Genomic DNA, 6,490 nt, shown 5'->3' on the forward strand with positions numbered 1-6,490 from the left:
TCATCTGAGTTCCATGATGATTGCCAACTGTTGAGTGTTCTCTGACGCAAAATGCTATAAAACTCATCATAAGCAATTGGTCTTTCATAAATATCGCCATCAATAGCACCCACCTTAGCAAAAGAGTCAGCCTTTTCATTACCAGGAATCGAGCAATGAGAAGGGACCCACGCTAAGGTAACCCGGTAATTTTTATCTGTTAAAGCACTTAAAAACCGCCGTATTTTCCCCAGGAAATACGGGGTGTGCTTCACAGGCTTCATCGATCGCAGAGCCTCAATGGCACTGAGACTATCTGTGAAGATGAAGTAGTGGTCTGTGGGTAGGGTTTCGATGATTCCAAGAGAGTACTGAATAGCAGCAAGTTCTGCGACGTACACGGAAGCAGGAGCATCGAGTTTGTAGGAGGCGGTAAAATTTTCGTGGAAAACACCGAAGCCAGTGGACTCATCTAGATTAGATCCGTCAGTGTAAAACCTTTTATCATAACTAACATGTTTAAACTTATTCGAAAAAATCTTAGGGATCTCTTGGGGTCGCAATTGATCCGGGATACCAGAAATGTCTTGTTTCATGGTGGTGTCGAAGAATATAGCATTATTAGAAGTATCTAAACGTGCGACATTGGAGGAATCGTATGAAGAAGGATTAATATCTTGAGCCATATAGTCAAAATATAAAGTCATAAATCTGGATTGAGATTGAAGGTCGACCAACCTCTCGAAATTTTCAATTACTAATGGGTTCATAATTGTGCATCGAATTAGCAACCGGTAAGAGAGATTCCAAAAACGATGTTTCAACGGAAGAATACCCGCTAACTTTTCAAGACTCATCGTATGGGTCGACTGCATGCAACCCAAGGCAATACGCAAACAACGATATTGTATTCTCTCTAATTTTATAATGTGCGTGTTCGCGGCGGAGCGAAAGCAGAAACAGCCGTACTCAAGAACTGACAATATCGTTGTTTGGTAAAGCCTTAGAAGGTCTCCTGGGTGGGCTCCCCACCAGGTTCCGGTAATCGTACGAAGAAAATTAATCCTCTGTTGGCATTTTCGTGTCAGATACCTAATATGACAAGCCCAGGTGCATTTAGAGTCGAACCAGACCCCGAGATATTTAGCGACTAAAACCTGAGAGATCGTTTTACCCGTTAGTAGGAGCTGCAGCTGAGCTGGGTTATGCTTCCTAGAAAAAACGACCAACTCAGTTTTCTCCGGAGAGAATTCGATACCCAGCTTAAGAGCCCATTCAGACAAATTGTCTAAGGTATCTTGCAATGGTCCTTGCAGATCGCTAGCCTCGCTACCAGTAATGGATACAACGCTATCGTCTGCAAGTTGCCTTAGCGTGCATGAATTTGCAAGACATTCATCGATGTCATTGACGTAAAAATTATATAAGAGAGGACTTAAACATGAGCCCTGGGGAAGGCCCATGTAACTAAATCGGGCAGTTGTCGAATCGCCATGTGAGAAATACATATGCTTTTCTGACAACAAATTGAGCAAAAAGTTATTCAGATTTAGTGAAAGTCCCTGCGAATGAAGTTTCGCGCTTAAAACTTCTACAGAGACAGAGTCAAAAGCCCCCTTAATATCCAAGAACGCAGAAGCCATTTGCTCTTTTCGAGCAAATGCGAGTTGAATTTCAGTAGAAAGCAACGCTAGGCAATCGTTCGTCCCTTTGCCCCGGCGAAAGCCAAATTGAGTATCTGAAAGTAAACCGTTTGTTTCGACCCATTTGTCTAACCGTAAGAGGATCATTTTCTCCATTAATTTCCGGAGGCAAGAGAGCATCGCAATCGGCCTATATGAATTGTGATCAGAGGCAGGTTTCCCGGGTTTCTGAATAGCAATGACTTTTACCTCCCTCCAGTCATGCGGAACAATATTTAGCTCAAGAAACTTGTTGAACAAGTCCAACAAGCGTCTTTTTGCAGAGTCGGGTAGATTCTTCAACAGGTTGAATTTTATTCTATCTAACCCTGGAGCCTTATTGTTGCACGACAGGAGAGCCATTGAAAATTCCAACATCGAAAATGGAGGCTCTTCCGTAGTTACTATAAACGCGTCGCGAAAGGTTTTCTGTTCCGGTACAGAATCCGGACAGACCTTTTTGGCAAAATCGAGTATCCAGCGATCTGAATACTCCTCACTCTCATTCGAAACGTCACGGTTCCGCATGCGCCTGGCGGTATCCCAAAGAGTGCTCATCGCTGTTTCCCTCGACAACGCGTTTACGAACCGCCGCCAGTACCCGCGTTTTTTCGCCTTTACTAAGCTCTTCATCTGCCTGCCCAGTGCCTCGTACTTTCGTAGTAGGTTGACAGTGCCGTACTCCCGGTAGTCCTTATACGCCGCGGACCTTCGCGCGTACAGCTCAGAGCATTCGTTGTCCCACCATTTGTTGGGAGGGCGATGTCTAATCGTTACCCCGGGTATCGGTTTCGTCTGAGCTTGAGTCGCGGCGTCGATGATCAAGCCAGAAAGGAACGCGTATTCTTCCTCCGGAGGAAGTTCCACGTGGGACTCGATTCTTTGCGATATTATGGTCTCATAAGACTTCCAATCAATATTACGTGTAAGGTCGTAGGGAATATTGATTGGGTTCGGGGGAGTTGAACCATTAGCAATTGATATAACGATTGGAAGATGATCACTACCGTGGGGATCGTTGATTACTTTCCACTGGCAATCTAACGCAAGTGATGTCGAGCAGAGGGATAGGTCAAGCATGCTTTCACGTGCTGGAGGATTAGGTACACGTGTCGCTTCCCCAGTATTCAAAAGTGTCATATTGAAGTCGTCGATCAAGTTACAAATTAAAGAAGATCGGTTGTCGTCGTACAGCGACCCCCATAGCGAACAGTGAGAGTTAAAATCTCCCAAAATCAAAAAAGGTGCGGGAAGCAATTCTGCTATATCAAGGAGTTGCTTCTGTTCAATCCGCGCGGATGGGGGAATATATAACGAAACAAGGCAAAGGTCTTTTCCATTCATATTCGTTTGAATGGCAACAACTTCAATATTCGAGATCGAGGAGAGGTCGATTCTGAAAAAAGAATAGCACTTTTTGATCCCACCCCTCCACCGTGTGAGTCTCGGTCTCGACGAATGATGTTAAAATCGTGGAAATTAAGTTGGTCATTTGAATTGAGAAAAGTTTCACAAAGCGCGAACGCATCACAATTGTATGTGTTTATCAAATGTGGAAATAAATCAAATTTGGGGATGATACCTCTGCAGTTCCACTGTAACACAGTGACAAAATTCCTAACCTCTTTCAACGTATTAGTCATCGAAAGATACGATAGCTGAAATGAGGGGCCAAGTTGCTGTGAGTTGCTTCAAAAAGGTTTTCACTGTTGGGAGAAGGGCAAGAAGAATGTTTTGAAGGGGATCTGGTATGTTGAATGTTTTAAATATCCAGTCCACAATATCAGAGAATTTTATGAACCCTGTTTCTTTTATGTCTTCTGATCGAGAAATTGGTGCACGAGGGGTTTTTGGTGCCCCAGGAAGCGGTGGGTACTCCTGGTTTGATTTGAAATTAAAACCGGGGGGTACTTGCTTCGGTTTTTCTTCACCGCTTCCTTTTTGTGTTGTCTTATTGGTCATTCCGCTAGGGGTTATCTTACGACCTTTACGAGAAAGATTAGGAGAGTTGAGCATTCTCCTCTTCCTAGATCCCTCTGGCAAGGCATAGGAACACCCTTCGACGGGATCGTCAGATGTACCCTCATCGGTTGGCAAAAAGGAAAAGATGTTTCCTGTCGAGGGTGGCTCAGCCCTCTTAAGCATTTCTGCAAAAGAGCGCTTTGATCGTTCCTTAAGGGAACGCTTAATTTTTTCCTCGCGCTGTTTGTACGCGAGACATGCCGGAAGGTCATGCCGAGTTCCCTCGCAATAAAGACACTTTTCAGTATCCCCACTGCAAGCGTTCTCAGCATGATTGCCTCCGCACTTGCTACAGCGTGCCTTGTTGCAGCAGTAGGTGGCTGTGTGACCTAACTGCTTACAGTTTTGGCAATGCATGACCCGCGGTACGAACAGGCGTACAGGTAGACGAACCCTGTCCAAGCGGACGTAGTTCGGCAGCGCGGATCCGGCGAATGTTACTCGGAAGGAATCCGAAGGGAGGAATTTCTTCTTCCCTTCTTCGATGGATACTGAATGCAATTGCTTGCAATCCAGTATCTTTACTCTTTGCATCAAGGGGTTTTTAAAACAGCCAACTCCATGACGCAAGATGTCATCGACAGTGAGATTCCCCTCGGTAACCACACCGTCGATTTCTACATCCTTGGCAGGGATGTACACGCGATACTCTCTCGTGAAGAGCTCGTAGCCAGCAATTTCGTTTGCTTGCTTCAAGCTACTCACGACAACTCGCAGTTTGTTCGGCCTCACCTTCGTAATCTCGGTTACGGCCGAAAAATGTTTTGCCAGGTCTTTGCCAATTTGAATAATATTCAATGGCTTCTTTATGGGCCGGAAAAAAAACAACGTAGGGACCGCCAGCGGCATCTGGGTAAGCTTTTACCCGTACTTCCGGTACTCTTGTTACAGGACTTGGCAAAGGGGAGGGCACAGGGGAAGGTAGGGGTGAGCTGATGGGAGAAATTTCAATTTCTTCCCCGTTTGTTTCCACCTACAGGAAAAGTTGCACCTGCATGTCGTCCATTTTGCGGGAGCGTTACGCTCTACCGCACACAAACGATTAATATTCGAATATGGGGGGGGGGGGTTCAAGTAGTTGTGTTAAATTTTTAAAACAATTTTTCAATCTACAATGGATCAAATAAAAAAAAAGACAGTAATACTAATTCTAATAACAAAAGTAATAATAATAACAATAATAATTATAGTAATAATATTAATAATAACAATAATAATATCAATAATAATATTAATAATAATATCATAACATAGTAATAATAATGATAATAATAGTTAAAATTCTAAAGGTAATACGTCACCGAACGTCTAAGTCACGACCTCACGGCTGATAGTAGAATTAATCGAGCGTCTCCGCAGAACAAACAATGACGATCCAGCTTCGTGTTGAGACGCAGTGGCCGTGTCCTACACGCGACCTTGTAGATGCCACTTGTAGTTGACTTCCACTCGCTCGATCGTATGATGGTCCGTGCTGCTAGCGGGGTAACAGCGGTGCGGGAGAATTATTCTTGCTGATATATCAGCTGCGTATCGAATCACTGGCGGGGTAGCCTGCCCCTACCAGTGTGCAGATGTTTCTGCCGATATATAACAGGCTATTGTTATCGCGCAGCACAAGAACTAATCGACAAAAAAACACCCGTACGATAACTCGTGTATTGTTATTTTGCGAACTCAAACGGAGGTTAACAATTTGCGTCTAATCGAGACGAAAGCAAAACAACGAATGCCAATAATAATAATAATAATAATTTTAATAATATTAATAATAATAATAATAATAATAATAATAATAATAATAATAATAACAATTATAATACATTCCGCGTCGAACACTCGACAGAAACGGACGTGCAAAGTGGTCGTTCTATTACAATCCGGTCCGTGTGAACGAATAGCCAAACAAAAGAGTGTATTATTCGCGCTAAAGGCCAACTAGATTGTGAGTTGTGTTCATCAGCGGGAACATCTTATGCCAATCCTGGGGAGTCTAGGAAGAGGAAAAATGTTTCTTCTCCTAAACTTCCCCGTAAAGGTCCTAAGATTTCCCAAAGTGTAATGAAAAGTACGAACAAACCAAACAGTGCTGCGGAAAAACCGAAGCAAACTCCTCCTGGGCTTGCAAATTTAAAGTCCCAGAAGGAGTTCCCAGCACTGCCAGGAACATCTTAAACCCCAGTTGTTCCTTTTGCACATCCAGTTGATGAAACAAACTCTGGATTAGTGAAATTTTCTGACATTGTGGACTGGATTTTTGAAAATTTCAATAAACCCGATCCAATTAAAATTTTTCTTACAGCATTCCTCCCAACAGTTAGATCATTTTTGAAGCAGTTGACTGCCCAATGGCCCCTCCTTGCAGCGATTGTATCCTTCGATGCCTAATTCAACTGCGTATATGAAAGATTCTATCTCTGTCTTACAGTGGAATTGTAGAAGTATTTTACCAAAAATTGATTCGTTTAAAGTTTTGATAAATAAAAACAAATGCGATGCATTTTCCCTTTGTGAAACTTGGCTTGCTTCAAATATTGATCTCAACTTCCATGATTTTAATATTATTCGCCTTGATCGAGACACCCCATATGGAGGAGTACTTTTAGGGATTAAAATGTGCTATTCTTTCTATCGTATTAACCTCCCCTCGATTCCAGGCATCGAAGTTGTCGCATGTCAAATGACAATACAAGGTGAAGAGCTTTGTATTGCCTGAATATATATATTCCTCCCAGAGCACAGGTTGGGCAACGGCTGCTCTTTGATTTAATAGAACTTCTTCCCTCGCCACGTTTGATTTGGGAGAC

This window comes from Wyeomyia smithii, chromosome 3 (genome assembly GCF_029784165.1).
Source record: "Wyeomyia smithii strain HCP4-BCI-WySm-NY-G18 chromosome 3, ASM2978416v1, whole genome shotgun sequence".
Taxonomy (NCBI): domain Eukaryota; kingdom Metazoa; phylum Arthropoda; class Insecta; order Diptera; family Culicidae; genus Wyeomyia; species Wyeomyia smithii.